The sequence below is a fragment of the Astyanax mexicanus genome, chromosome 20 (assembly GCF_023375975.1).
Source record: "Astyanax mexicanus isolate ESR-SI-001 chromosome 20, AstMex3_surface, whole genome shotgun sequence".
Lineage (NCBI taxonomy): Eukaryota > Metazoa > Chordata > Actinopteri > Characiformes > Acestrorhamphidae > Astyanax > Astyanax mexicanus.
The window spans coordinates 10,373,714-10,390,325 of record NC_064427.1 but is presented as its reverse complement, the minus strand read 5'-3'; the positions used below and the strand labels follow the sequence as shown (position 1 = coordinate 10,390,325).

General features: G+C 38.4%; 1 protein-coding gene and 1 long non-coding RNA gene across 5 annotated transcripts in view; both read right to left on the bottom strand.

Moving 5' to 3' along the window:
• The window catches only part of kdm6bb (lysine (K)-specific demethylase 6B, b), a 79,523-nt gene that overhangs the window by 30,971 nt on the left and 31,940 nt on the right, over positions 1 to 16,612 (bottom strand). The window contains exon 1 of one of the 4 annotated variants that reach the window (XM_007236046.4): positions 15,089 to 15,318. The exons of 2 other annotated variants lie outside the window; for them this stretch is intronic. The gene's annotated coding sequence lies outside the window, so the exon portion shown is untranslated. Of the gene's footprint in view, positions 1 to 14,807; positions 14,938 to 15,088; positions 15,319 to 16,612 lie in introns of those variants that run through there. One more of the 4 variants, XM_049468454.1, reaches the window with a different exon arrangement.
• Positions 1 to 16,612, bottom strand: part of LOC125784791 (uncharacterized) — an 83,814-nt gene that overhangs the window by 48,460 nt on the left and 18,742 nt on the right. The window lies entirely within an intron of this gene.

Below are 16,612 nucleotides of genomic sequence, written 5' to 3'. Positions count from 1 at the left end.
TCGTAAAATAATATTAATTGACCGAAAAGTAGCTCTTGCCACAACTGATATTAAAGCACAGCATTTACCATCAGAACGAGGCTGCACTGCACTTATATTATACACTCATTGACATGAAAATTATGCACCATGAACTTTTGCCAGCTGAAATTTAGTTTATGCTCATTTGGCAATAAATATGGTGAGCAGACAGTCCAAGAAAGTGTTGCAATCTATCAAAGACATTTCTGGCAAACACTTGTTATGTGTGGGTGAGCATTATCCTGCTGAAAAATGTCAGCCGGAAGCTCTGCCATGAGATACAACACACATATCACTGAGCTGTTAGTATCCCTCATATCACTACCAGAGGTGGAAAGTAACGAATTACATTTACTCACATTACTGTAATTAAGTAGATTTTATGAGTAATTTGTAATTTTTAAAGTAGTTTTTTTTAAATAGGTAATTTTACTTTTACTAAAGTACATTTTGACACAAGTAATTTACTTCGCTACATTGGAAAACTCCCCGTTACTGAGTAAATAATTAAATGCTGGGGAAAAAAAAAACAAATTGTCTGAATTAAAAAAATATGTGCTTCTTTACGGCACTGCACATGCACCGACCAACATTTTATTTGTATGTTTTCACGTTTTTCATTATAATTCCTTTAGTTTTTATTAGGAACATCTGCTTGGATGTTAAACAAACATGTAAATAGCAGATAAAGCATAGCAATGGCAAGTTACTGTAAAACAATTTTTTTTACAAAAACTGTAAAACTATAAAAATACGGTTTATAGTCACATAAATGACCATAACCTTTTAACTTTTTTAACAGTAAAGACAAAAATGGATCATAGAAACCTATGTCACTTGTTCTTGAAAATGTTTTATGCGGTGGTCTGAACAAATACTGCCTGAAAGGTCCAAATTATTTAATTAAATAAAAATTTAATTTATGATTTGTACTTTTTTACATCAAATAAATAAAAGTAACTATGTAACTTTTACTCAAAGTAAATTTTAAATTGAGTACTTTTTTACTTTTACTCAAGTAGATTTTTAGATGGGTACTTTTACTTTTACTTGAGTAGAATTTTAGCAAAGTAAAGGTACTTTTACTTAATTACAATTTTTTTAGTACTTTTTCCTCATCTGACCACTACTAGGGGTGACTGATTGTTGCATATAATAACTCTCCAGATCATCACGCCAGCAGTGTGGGCTATTGTTTCTCAAAAAATGGCAGGATTTAGGCACTCACCACGAGCCCCCATACTAAAACTTGACCATTGTCAAAATCAGATGACGGACCAAAAAAACGATGCAGTTCTAATTTGTAGTTGTCAAGGTTTCTCGTTTAAACAAAGGGGACAGTGTCTGGCTGACAGACCGTATAGATGGCAGGCAATTTGTTGAAACAATTAATCTCCCTGAAATCAACTTTTGCAACTTGGGATGTCTGCTATAGAGTTGTTCGCTTGTGGTGAGAACGTGATCCGACCAAGCTACCAAATATGTACATTTAATCTGAGCTAAACTGCTGATAAGGTGCAGTTTAATCTGCTATATTAGCCAGATAATGCTAAGTACCACAGTTATGAACAAACGCTGTATCTGTTGCTCCATGTTGTTTACATGCGCGTTATGTGCAGCGTTCACTGCTTGCAGCTGCACGACTCAGTTTACTTTGTGTACATATGCGCTGCACATTCCATTTAAAACACTGTTTGAAAGCACAGCAGCACATTTTTTATAATGTTTTGTGTTAAAGCAGCTTTACATTTAGAGTGCCAAAAGGTACACTACACTAAAAGTAGGGTAGCTGGGGAACTTTTACACCCTTTAGTGGCAAGACCTGTTTTCATAAAGACATATTTTCTTCATATATTTAAAATTTTATCTTGTGCATTACTGTTTCATGTGACTAGACAGTTGACGAAGCTGTTTCTATTACTAGTTACTTTTCATTGGAGAAATCTTGTCATACTTTAGTGAACAATGGTTGCATTTTTTGCAAATTTAATTATAAACATTGTTATTGCTACATAATTTATTAAACATTTGTGTACTTTATCATACTGTATGCAGGTTTAGAAAAGCTATACACACACAGGACAATGCACTACATCGGGGGTGTCCAAACATTTTGGTTAGGGACCAAAAGGAGAAATATATTTGTCCTTTTGGTCAGACTCTGTTTTATTACAGACTCTGTAATAAAACAAATAATGAAATATACCACTTTAAATAATACATTTTCCTGATTACTTTCATTTACACACCATTTTACTTGACTTTTTTTTATTTATCTTTGACAGTGTTGTGTAAACTAAGATTTTTTAAATGATGTTCCATTTCATTATGAACTTTTAGAATCTTTGGCCCGTTTTTCTGCGCTACAGCTGGGCACTCTCTCGGCTTTTAGACTCTTTGGCCTGTTTTTCTGCGCTACAACTAAATATTCTCACCCCTTGTAAACTCTTTGGCCCGTTTTTCTGCGCTACGACTGCGCACTCTCTTCGCCTTTAGACTCTTAGGCCTGTTTTTCTGAGCTACAACTACGCACTCTCTCCGCTTTTAGACTCTTTGGCCCGTTTTTCTGCGCTGCAACTGCGCACCCTCTCCGCTTTTACACTCTTTGGCCCGTTTTTCTGCGCTACAGCTGCGCACTCTCTTCGCCTTTAGACTCTTAGGCCTGTTTTTCTGTGCTACAACTGCGCACTCTCTTCGCCTTTAGACTCTTAGGCCTGTTTTTCGGCACTACAACTACGCACTCTCTCCGCTTTTAGACTCTTTGGCCCGTTTTTCTGCGCTGCAACTGCGCACCCTCTCTGCTTTTACACTCTTTGGCCCGTTTTTCTGCGCTACAGCTGCGCACTCTCTCCGCTTTAAGGCCCGTTTTTGACACATAGCGTTCAAACTCTGAATGTCACATTATAAAAACCTGCTTAACAGCGGGCCAACTTTCATTCTATTACTAAAATACCTCGCGGGCCGCTCCAAAAAAGGAAACGGGCCGCAAATGGCCCACGGGCCGTAGTTTGGACACCCCTGCACTACACTGATTTACATCCCCTTACCCATGATAAAATCACAGAAAAGAACAAACTCTTTAGCTAATTTTATATTATCATAACATATTTATTCCAGAATTGAGTTCACACCTTATTAAATATCATTGTAATAGATTTTTTTAGATGTAAAAATGTATGTAATTGAATGATATCCACAATTTTTTACACTTCTAATCTCCGAACATCCAAAGCTACAGCTGCAGTTCCCAATCCTCAAAAAGAAATAGCCCTGCACTTTTCTAATCTTCACCCAACACACTCTCTCACACACAGCTCCACCACACCCTCTCTCAGTCGCTTTATCAGGACAAGAAACAGGCACATATGCACATGCACACACACACACACACACACACACACGAATTGAGTTGTCCCTATGGGAGTGTGTAGTGTGTTGATAAGTGTGTGTCTGTCCCTGCAGTGCGTCGGCGTGTCCCCTGATATCAGCCAGGCTTATGTGGGGAGGAAAGAGAGAGAGAGAGAGAGAGAGAGAGAGAGAAGCAGCGGAGGAATGACAGGAATGGGGCCACACTATGCATATGCGTGTGTGTGTGTGTGTGTGTGTGTGTACACTTCCCTTTAATCCTGTGAGTAATGTTTTTGCCCACATACAGTGAGCCATACAGTAAATGTCTCATGATACATACACATGGCCTACATTCTGTACAACCAACATCATGCTCTGTTCTTATGAGTTCATTTCAGGACATTCAGGACTAATTACATGCTTAACAAAAACTTTCTGGCCCACCAATGACACTGTTAGATTTATTCAGCTCTGTGTTTTATTTTTATTTATGTTATTTATACCAAAGTTTAGATATCTAACTCTTAGTTAAAGGGAATACAACATAATTGAGTTTTAGTTTGCGTCATACTAACAATAAAAAAATGAGTAAATAAAAACATAAGCATAAATAAAAATATAACTAAAAAAAAAAATACAGAAACAATTGTCCTATCTTTAATGACTCAACAATAAGTGCTTAAATAGTCAAATATGAATATCATAAACAGTTGAAAAGTTGTATTGATGCATATTTTCAAAAATGTTTAACAAACATGAGTAACTTAAGTAACCGGTATATTAAGGCAATTATTATAAATATGGAAAAGATGGATATTGTTATTTTATTTCCTTCTGATAAATATCTGACATGTTGCCAAATCTGCAGAATTCAGACTTAGAGCCGAACATGCCTACTAATTTTGTTGAACAATCCTGTTCTCTCACACTAAAGGCCAGTTCATACTTTTCTGTACGCTGTAGCTTACATCGCATCTGCCCAGGAATAAAACTATATGTCATATGACAGACAGCAGCAGCTGTGATTGGTCCACTGAGTCTCATGTTCCCGCCCATTCCCGCTTCGCAAAAGTATAAATGTGCACAGCAGCTTAGGGCACAGGCAGCCGATTAGTCCAGTAATTGTAATGTTTAAACATTAAAAATGCAGTTCAATATTTTGGCATGAAATTATATATGTTTTAATTAATCACGATTAATCACTTTTTCTTCCTTAAGACTAAGCTTTTGATAATGGGTATTATTATAAATGTGAATAAAAGAATCAGTGTTAGAAACACTTTTTTGTATTTGTATTATTAGATTGTATTAATCACAACAATATTCTGTGATTGAATTGATAAAATAATGATAAACAAAATATTTAATGCTTTTTCAACTAGAATATTGTAATGTGAGTGTTTTAATGGAGAAAATAAATGCTAGTGTAGCTCCATATTCCACCTTCAACAGCTTAAAAGAGGAAACATGCCATCAAGATTCACAATCACGATTGTTATCACCACTCGAGTGTTTAAGTTTCCAGATTAACTGCATGTGTTAACTAAATAAAATAATAAATACTTAAATGTTTATGTAAATATTTTAATTACACATTAAAAAACTCTCTCAATATCTCCATGTATAATATGAAGAAAAGAATGCTGAAAATCAGATTATTTTAGTAATATAATATGATGTCACAGTGGTTTACAGACTGGCTAACAAAATTTGACTGCAATACGAAAATTTTTAGATAATTGCAAAAAAAAAAAAAAACAGATAAAATAAACTGGAGTTAACAAACCATGAATTTGAGTGTAAATGAAAGACTAAACCTAAGAACACGTGTGTGTATGTGAATTAACTCGTTAAAAGAGGAAGTGGCATTAACTTCCTGTGGAAACGTGACTATAACTGCCGCACAGACATACACACACAAACACACACAACCTAAATGCTGCAGTGTCTAACCAAACCCTGTTGTTAAGAGTCAAGCACTCCCACTGGCTGTATATATATATGCTATTTTTACATATATTTATTTAGCAGATGCTGTTATGAAGAGCAAGACTGCAGGTCAAAGTACCTGGAGGTGCAAATGTAAATATATAGAACCTTAGGCCTGACTAAAGTGTTTTAATTTAAAAATGATTTTGTGTCAGATTTTGTGTCTGTATCTTTTTTTCAGAAAAAAAAACATTTATCCTGAAAAAGAAATGCTACATATCTCAACTTACTTAATTTACACACAGTGTGATTTGTTTTTTTATGCAAATGTGAACACAATAATCACACTCAAATGCAAATGCCAACATAACACACTGAAACACATTTGAGAGGAGGTGGTTGGTCTCGTTTAAGTGCCACATAAACTCTGAAAAGGTTTGTTCTGGAGTAAATGTACTGTATTTTTCACACTATAAAGCGCACTATATTTTAAGGCACATTATCAATGACCTCATTATCGACCGTATATTTTCTGGTCCATTTTCATACATAAGGTGCACTGGATTATAAGGCGTATTTTAAGAGGAACTTCTAATTCAGCAGCTCTCGCCGCTGGGTGGTGGTGGGGGTAGCTAACTAAGTTAAGTAAAGCTAAGCTAAGCTAAGTAAACAAAACTGTAACAAGAAAAATACTTTATTTCAAAGTCAAACAAGCGCTGGGTGTAAATCTACACGGACTTGCCTTCTGAAAAGTGTTTAATTGGGTGAGTAAAGCACCTTTGTTTATTTACAGTTAGCTTAGATTACCGAATTTCTTCAGCACTAAGGTTTGAGCATTAGCAGCTAACCCCTCCAAGGTTAGGAGCAGGCTACTGGCCGATAATACTCACCTCTGAAAGGGTACCTCTGAAATAGCAGTAAGCGGCTAATGCTAATGCTACTCTAGTCCTGATGCTGGAGAACGAAACTGAAACTTCTGAATAACACTGCAATTTGGCGGAATGGCTTTACTGCTCCTTACAACCTGACTGGTAAAATTCATACATAAGACATACTGGATTAAAAGGCGCACTGGTGATTTTTGGGAAAATGTAAGTATTTTAAGTGCGCCTTATAGTGTGAAAAATACAATTCTCTGATCTTAATCTGAACCAACTATCAGAAGGGATTACATTTATTTCTCAAAAATTACTAATTTGGCACTCTGCAGTTCTGGTACAATATATTGATAAGATAATTACTACAGCTATGAACATATGCTATCTATACTATTTTTCATATTAAGTTGCATAGAAATATGAACCAGACCAAATCGCAGGACATTCTTTCTGTATTTACTTTCTTGCTCATGACTCAAGACAGGTCTGACCAATTAGCAGAGAGAACGTTCTCATGTAGTTTTTTTTGTTTCCCTTTGTGAAAACAAACCAAAGCAATGGGAAAAATTAACTTTTAAGATTTTAGAAAAAAGCAAACAGACTTCTTTGTAAAAAAAAAAAACACAGGTTCTCCAATGAGTGTGTGATTTAAATGTGTCACCTAAACATTAAAAATGTGGTTTGGAAAGGAGACTGAATATGGTCACAGAGTACCTAACCCCCAACCACATCCGAGTGCCCATAACATAGTTTGATAGTTAGACATTAGCCTAACAAAAGAGGAAAACACATAACCTTTCTCTGTGTTTTTGGTAAAAACTAATTTTGATGCTGCCCCCTTGTGTACACATTCATGTATACTGTATGTTCACGTTCACAGACATGTATTTCAGTCTTAATGGTGGAGGATGCAAAGGCAGCAACACCTGGCTTTACAGGAATACTTATATGTTAAGGAAAGAAGACCAAAGCTGGTAAGCAGGTGCAGAGGTAGTGAGGAGATTAGCTCTTTGATGCCTGGAATGTGAGAACCAGAGCTTTGTTTTCAAGCTTGCTTCCCCAGGAAGCCGGCGAAGAGATCTCAGCCGAGTTTTTTTTATTCTAACAGTAACTAATTTAACAGTAACTATAAACGCAGACTATAAGCCCTTTGTGTTTATGACCTTCACATCTCATACCTTTTATTAGTTGTCTGATACAGTTTCTCACTGTTTTATCTGTCTGGATGCCAACCTTCTCCATTCACTTATTCAGCTTTCATCTCTCAGTACTCACTGCCACACTGCATGCAAACCCACACACACACACACATACACACACACACACACACACACACACACACAGAAAAAAAAATGGATGAAATATAAGACTGCCAGAGCTATACTATGTCATTTAACTACACTTACACACATACACACTCATGTTTAAGGATATTTTGCACACATTCTACACAGTAAACCAAACTATAGTTGTATCAGTTAATTACAGTGCTAATTCTTATGGGGACCTCCAGCACAGTCCCCACAAATCCTCAGGTCCCCTACTGCATAGTTAAAAAAAACAGGTTTGTGTCCCTAAAAGTATTGTAAAACAAACACTGTATATAACCACAGAGCAGAGAGAGAGAGAGAGAGAGACACACACACACACACAGAATCAATTCACTTACACAAACATAACCTCTACTCCCACACACTGCACACTATACTATACACTATACAGTGCACAAACACACACAGAGAGATACACACACACACACTGCATACACTTTACACACTTGCACACCTGGAAAAACACTGCAGGCACCATCAGATACTGAATAGTCTCACAAACACACACATTTATGTATGTATATATATATATATATATATATATATATATACACATGCACTTCTCTTCTTGATTGAATTGTTTGCATGCATTGTATAAAGTAAAATAAAGTTTTTTTACTGCACACTTTAGACACACAAACACACACACACAAACAAATTGCATTACATTCAATAGTAAATCTCAGTAAATTTGATTTTTTAAGTGGGGAATGGACTCTATCAGAGCGGAACTGAGACAAAAGGCAGAGTGTCTGAAGCATTAGGAGAAAATGATAGCTTGGGAGGGGGGGTGGAGCAAGAGAGAGAAAAAGAGAGAGAGAAAGAGAGAGAGAGAGTAGGGTGTGTGCGGTCAGGGAGCCGAGAGATTGAGTTACACACACCGAGGCGAGAGATACGCTCACACTCCCAAATAAAAACACAAAAGGCTGCAGACTGAAGACCAGAAGACCAGCATCACACAGACACACACACACACACACACTTCCAGGGGTTCCAGTTCTACTGCTTCACTTAATAAATGGGGTGCTTGTTAAGGTTGTTATGGTGACAGTAGGTTTGTTATTGCTATTGCACTACTATTGCAGAAGGATGCTCTACGTGAATTATGTTCTAACCAATCCTCTAAGCACCCTGACAAAATAATTTATCCATGCCCCGCCCACAAATGCATTCCCTAATAGCTACTGCAGCTCCACCTCAGTGTGTATCACAATACCTACATTTAGAGAGTTATTAATATACAGGGGTTGGACAATGAAACTGAAACACCTGTTTTTTAAACCACAATAATTTATTGTCCTAACGGACAGTTCTGGTGGAAACAGGAGAGTTGAGGTGCACATTGAATTCTGACGTGATTTGGGCAGCCGTGGTTTTATGTTTTTTGGATACAATCCGGGTTAGCACCCAAACATCCCTTTCAGACAGCTTCCTCTTGCATCCACAGTTAATCCTGTTGGATGTGGCTTGTCCTTCTTGGTGGTATACTGACATTACCCTGGATACCGTGGCTCTTGATACATCACAAAGACTTGCTGTCTTGGTCGCAGATACGCCAGCAAGACGTTCACCAACAATTCTCTGCTCTTACTGGTGCAATTAATGAAGATTGGCCACCAGGCTGCTCCAATTTAGCCATAAAACCTCCCACACTAAAATGACAGCTGTTTCAGTTTTATTGTTTTATACATAACATATTATGTAACGTATAAGGTATTGTGTAATTCTGCCTACACAATACCTGTATTTATTCATCCATATTTACATCTTAGCTATATACCGTCTAGTTTACACTTACTGACCCCTTTATTAGAAACTTTATGTGCTTTGTAAATTTATGTGTTTTCACCCACTGTCCACTTGACCAATGAGCCGTAACTTATTTAGACATGGTTCCACAGGAACACAGGCGTCAACATTTACACAGGCATAATACAGGTAGAAGTTCTATCTCAGCACAGCAGTGACATTGGCACAGTTAGCGGTTTAGCGGTGCTATGAGTGTCAGACATGATTCAGACATAGCAGTGTCGCTGAAGTTGTTACACACATCAGCATGTCTGCAAGGTTGAGAGTTTCCACTTTCCAAATAGTGTGACTGAATGGAAATCCACAGCAGAGGTGTTTTGTTTTCATCTAGTTTGAGCTGAGCGAATCAGAAGCGTGTAAGAGTCTCTCATTTCCATTTTTTTAAACACACAAGAATGTTTTTCAGTTTTTAGCTTTTTCACACTTACACTGATACAGACTGGAACCATATTGGGCCCTATTTTCAAATACTACTTGCTGCAGAACCATAAATCCAGGTGGGTGGGGCTGTTTCTGATTTAACTCCTCCCATAAGTCCAAGGGTTAGGGTTAGTGATAGGTGTGTCTTTGCTATCGTAACAACGGAAAAAATAAACAAGCAAAATACATATACTAATTCTCTTAATTAATCCTTGGTCTGGTTTGGGCGTACCGTGAAATAACTAATCAACATGTCACTTGCCATACCCTTTAAGAGCCAGATGACTTTGGCAGATTGCTATTTTAACAGTGCAGTGCTTCTGCTCTTCCTAGCAGAGTAAAGTGACCCGCTCGTTCACGCTGTAAAGATGATTGAACAGGTCATTTACTCTGTTTATTGTTGATGTAAAAAAAAGTTGGGTTTGCACACTGCTGAATGCATTGCCAAGATAGAAATACATGTCTGAAGGTTAACTGTCATCAGGGTTCAAAACAGTCGCAGTTCCTCTCAGTCACAGTTGCACACGTATGTTTTCCGTTCCCAAGACAGCAATACGCCAGAAATTTCCCTAAACACACCTTGTCTTTAGTGACAAGTCAATGTTTTGTTTGGGATCCATCCACAGTCCGATTTGATTTGGAGGCCGTGCTTTAATCCTGAATTTGCGTCCAATGATCTAGGAAACAGTTAGCATACTATAGACAGCGCTCTCTAATAGTGATATGAAGGACAATAAGAGCTCAGTGATATGTGCAGTACATTCTGCAGCTTTGTGTTGTCTCTTAGGTAATGCTCACCCACACACAGCAAGGATTTCTGAGGATTGTCTTCAGATTGTAAAACTTTGGCAGATTTATCGACAATCAAGCAATTCGATAGATAGACAGAGAGATAGATTGATAGATAGATAGATAGATACCTTATTTATCACGAAGGAAATTTAGGAATTATAGGACCAGGCAGGGATTGAGCAAGATCAACTGACACAGCTGCAATACCTGTGTGCAAATGTGCCACAGGATGTCATGAGGAACCTGTATGCCTTCATGCCCAACTGTATGATGACACAGTGTATGATGATGTGTGTGTGTGTATCTTGTATCCAGGCTAGAGGCAGAATACATGGGTACTAGTGCCTGCTTTTAACTGAACAGTTTTCCTTAATAAATGTATGCTTTCGTCTTAATATCATGACCACCCATATATTTAATCTTGGTGCATTTTTTGCCTATTACACATTAGGGGTGTGCCATATCGTATCGTAAGCGAGTATATCGCCAACATTTTTCTATATCGTGAACGATATTATACCCTGAAATATCGTGCCGTATCACCCACCCCTAATGATCACATCAGGGTACTACTTTTTTTTTTACTGTTTTTAGCAAAAGACAAATTCACAGTGTTCTCATTTCCCATTTTATATCTACTAGAGACAGATTATATCTGTCCAGTATCATTTATTTTACTTTAATCCTGGATATATGGAGATATGTAAAGCACATTATTAGTACCATGACATTCTGGATCATTGACTTCTGTTACAAATCTGATTAATTTCTTGTATTTTTTTTAAATCTCAGTTAATGGTGTGCAATATCATATCGTATGCAATAAGAAAAATTAATATTCTTTTTGTTGCAATAGTGTATTCTTGAAATCATTTTTTAATTCAGTATTTCGTCATATCGCCAAGAGTATCGCTTTCGCGAAAATACCATGACATATCGTGATATTATTTTAGGGCCATATCGCCCACCCCTATCTCACATATTATAATAGTGTTTTAATAGCAGTTGTCTTTTATAGATAGTTAGGTGTTTGTATTTTTTGTGTATGCTTCTATTCATAAGAATAAATATGAAATAATTTAGTTCTCTGTCTTTCACTCGTTCTCTCTCTCTCTTCACCTCTCTAAGTCCATTTCCAGGTGTGTATAATGAAATGGGCCAGCCAAGCAGCAGGTAACACACCTGGGCCCCAAAGGAAAGGAAAATAATATCCTCACTGTGTGTGTGAGAGTTGTGTGTGTGTGTGTGTGTGTATGTTAGTGTGTGAGACTGTGACAGAGAGACCACAGGGGGATTATGGTATAAGAGAATACAAGGACGCCTCTCTAGGGCGAGAGAGTGTAGATAATGTAGATCTCTCTGTCTCACACACATTAACACACACACACACACAGACCACAAACACACACATGTAAACACCCCCCCTCCCCCCCCCCCCGCCCACACACACACACATACCCACACACACACATGTCCAAAAGGTAAATTGGGGTCAGACTGTATAAAAAAAATATAGTTACATTATGGAGCTCAGTGAGGCTCAGTGTTAATATCGTTAACATCAGTAATTTTTGGTGCCCATGATATATTGCTGTTGTGTTTATTTGTGTGTATAGTGTATATATTTAAGAAGAGTTGTTAGTTTTGCTTAATTGCGCTATTCTCTTGTCCTCTGCTCAGACGAAAGCAGGTCAGTAGTCTCCATACATACACACACACACAGAAACACACACAGAAACACAGTACAGTTTTACTGCTGCTGTTGTCTTTCACACAGTATAATCAAGTCATACACAAACATCTATAACCTTCGTTTTAATGCAAATCAAAATTGTATTCTCTTCACGTAGCAGCATCTGTCTTTTGCAGTGGTATAAAAAATATTTCTTGGGACAATATATCATCCATTAAAAGTCTGAGTCTACTAATTTAATGAGATTCAGATCAACAGAATCAAAGAGAGCTTATAGAACAGAAAGTGTCTGTAAAGTATTTGGTCGCAGATGAGCTAGTAAAGTTTATGGTGAACCTCAAGGTCGTTTCTGAAGTGAAGTGGAAAGAATGACCAACTGTGTTGTGCTGGAGGGCCAGAGAGGACTATTCTACCCACTCAGATATGCTCTCTTCAGGACTTCCAGACATGGATGGCTATGGCATCAACAAGTACTGGAATACCAACATTTTGAAAAAAAAAAAAAATCTGTTTTCTATTAAATTTTGTAAACTAACAACTGTAGCTATAGCAGAACACAATAGTGGGTGGAGCCTGAAGACCTCAGTGCAAAGAGGCCTGTGGTAAACCTTTACTTTAGCTGCACTTAAATCATGTGACAGTCTTTTCCTGTTGGTAGGCAAATCTATAATGGTTCTACCTGCCTCTGTTTACTGGGCAAAGATAATAATGAGCGCCATAAAAGCACTATAAACACTATAAAGCTGCAGCTATAATAAAAATGTGTAAAAGCCTGAAACTCACTGACCCTTCATTAGCATTAATATGTTTTTCAACAGTACTTACCTCTTAATTACACTTGCACACACAAATACAAACACACACACACACATACTCACTGCACAGCATATGTTTCTTTTTTTATCAACCTTGCCAGTGCTATGAGATCATGATATACAGCCATAATAAGCCCACTTCCTGCCTGAGAGAATTCACTACAACACTGATATCATATTACAAACACACACACACACCATTTGTGCAAAAGCACTCATCTGAAGCTTCCTTTGCATTTACATATTGCCCTCCCCACACAAACACACAAAGGAGACAGATCTTTGTGCACAAACAGGAAAAAAAAACGTAGAGAGAGAAAACTAGAGTTAAAAGAGAACAAGAGAGACTGAGAGAGAGAAAGAAAGAGCGACAGAGAGTGAGAGAGAGAGAGAGAGAGAGAGAGAGAGAGAAAAGAAGAGGGCAGTCACATGCCGGTCTGCTGCAGAGCACAAAGGCAGTCTGACCGGCAATACACTCTCGAAAACGCTGTGTTTATTAACAACACACTCATTGTGCTGTCACTACCCGCATGGAAATGTAGTACAGTAATGCTGCAGGACTCCCATTACAGAGTTACAGTACAGCAGGACAGTCACTACAACTATCCTGCATGCTTAACTACTTAACTATTATACAGTACTAAAGAACAATAGTACAGGGATATGCTGAATACAAATATGTATTTTAAAAACACGCATGCAAAGATGTGCCAAACTGTTTGCATACAGCTATTTTTATATATACAGACATATATATGTGTGTGTGTGTCCAAATATTTGTGGACATCCTGTCTAAGGAATGCATTCAGCTATTTTAAGCTGCACCATGGGTGATAAAAAAAAAAAGATGTGCAAATGACGCACTCACACACTTCTTGTCTAACACTTGTGAAGACGTACTGCCAATAGAATAGACAAAAAAAAAAACGTGGCTAAAAACCATTGGCACCATGCCCAATGCATTAAGCTGTGTTCTCTTTAACATTGGGGTTCCACTGAAGTTTGGGATGAACAAGTATATGGTCATGACCTCATGACCAAATATTTATGTTGCTGAATGTAATCAAATCCTTACAGCAATGCTCAAAAATGAATAAGCAGGTGTCCCAATACTTTTGTCCGTGCAAAATACTGTATATATGCAATCTTTTTATTTAGCTGTGGGTTTGTATCTAATTTTCCCTTTGAAATCAATGCCATTTTAGCACATATGTAAAGGTATATGTATGTATATATGGCTAGGTGAGTGTAGTTATGTGCAATTCTCTATACAGCCCAAAATCTCCACTGTGCAAGACCCCCTTTAATATGTGCAATATATATGCCCATATATGGGCGCACACTCCAGTCCCCCTCTACATTACAGCACAACATTACCTACTGTTATACATTCCTTTCTCAATAATACATAGTGAGCCTCAGCTACACAGCAAGCCTGCAGTTCAAAGTTCAGTCCCAGAGAAGGAAAAAAAAAAAAGCTAATGCTGCTAACAACTAATGCAAGCGAATGGGCTTCAATTAGCATTATGCAAATGGGGCTTGGCTAATTGGTGCAGATTAGCTTGTGTTTGCCATCAGTTAGCATGCTTGCTTGAGCCGGTCCTTTAAACAAACCGATAACACACTGAACAGAACATAGTGCTAATACCACACACACACACACACACACCCACACACACACACACACACACATACAGAAAGCTGGGTTAAAGCAACAATACAGTACATGTTCTTTTTTAACACATCTGCTTTGAGTGTGTGCAGCTCTTACCTTGAGGGGGAGAGCCTCTGAGCTTCCGGATACACACACACACACACACACACACACACACACACACACACACACACACACACAGATACACACACACACACACACACACACACACACATTCCTAACAGCAGTCAAGTTCAGTCTAATGTCCCTTTAAACCCCTGCCCCCCCTCCGCCTCTTTAAGCCCACACACTGGCCACATACACACACACACAAATGCGTGCACACACACACATACACACACACACATAAAGAGAGAGATACAGAGAGGTGGTCTTACTCAGAATCGGCTCTGACAGATAGGTGTGTTTGTATTGTCACAGAGACAAGTGTTGCCGGTCCATTCTTTTCTTTTTTGCCTCCTTTCTTGGCTTTCACACTTTCCTTTTCACCCTCTCCCTCTCTCCACCCCCTCTCTTTCTCTCTCTCTCGCCCTCTTTCGCACTCCTGTTCCTCTCCCCCTCCAGCACACAGACAAAGAAAGGAAGGGAATGGCTTGGAAAGAGAAAGCAAGAAAAAAAGAAAAAGAGAGAGAGAGAGAGATACTGAGAAAGAGAGAAAGAAAGAGAGATACTGAGAAAAGAAGGCCCAGCCCCCTTTCCACCAGCCAGTCTGCTTGCAGTTTTTCTTTTTTTTTTCCTGCTGTCCCCTGCCTGGCCCCTCCCCCAGCCTTCCGTCACCTCTCCCCAGCAGCCTCAATTTCACCAATCTCTCTCTCTCTCTCTCTCTCTCTCTCTCTCTCTCTCTCTCTCTCTCTCTCTCTGTCTGTCTCTCCCTCGCGCTTCACACCTTCTGAGTACAGTATGTGTTTCCTAGGCAACCAATGATACACTCTGCTCTTTGCACAGCACACCAATCTGGCAGCGAGTAAGGACCTCACCTGGCAGACAGCGGAGTGTACACACACACACACACACACACACACACACACACACACACACACACTTCATTTAAAGCTCCTATCATTTCCTTTTTAGACACTATTTGTGCAAATGTATTGGGACACCTGCTCAATGAGTCTTTCTTCCAAAATTAACAGTATTAAAAAAGAGTTTATCCTAAATTTGTTGGAGTAACTGCCTACTTTACTACTATCAAGTAAAATGTGTCTACTACATTACTGAGGATCACTGTGAGGATGTGGTTGATTGCATTCAGCAATTCTGACAACAGGTCATGATGTTGCATGACCACCTCCTCACCTCATCCCCAATTTCACAGTTCATACCAAAAGTATTGGGTAAAACCACACAATTCAAAAGAACCAATGTAGTTCCACTGTATGATGAATCCTATTTTTATATTCAATGCATGTTTTTGATCGGAACATAGAGAAAGAGCTGCCAATGCCTTGAATTACAGTAAACTGAAATATATATTTCCAATGTGCAGCAACAGAAAGAGCAGGAGGCAGAGTGAGGTAGAGCAAGATAGAGGTCCACAGCAAATGGACACACCAAACTGCTTCTTAGCCTGGGAAAAATGAGTCCAGCCAAGCCAAGCACTGAAAAACCTTCAAGGAGCTTAATTTATCATGTCCTACATTGATATTGGAATATCCAACAGCACATATCCCATTTTTTGTCCATACTTTGCATCCATAGAGCTGAGGGGCTTCATTCCCCTTTAGATGCAGAAGAGCAGCACAGGAGGAGGCTGCAGTGCTGCAGATGCAGAGAGCTTGTGATAGATTAACTCCTTGGTTCGCTCAGTCAGCATACACACACACACACACACACACACACACACACACACACAAACACACATGTCAAAGCACACACACACACACACACATATACTGCTC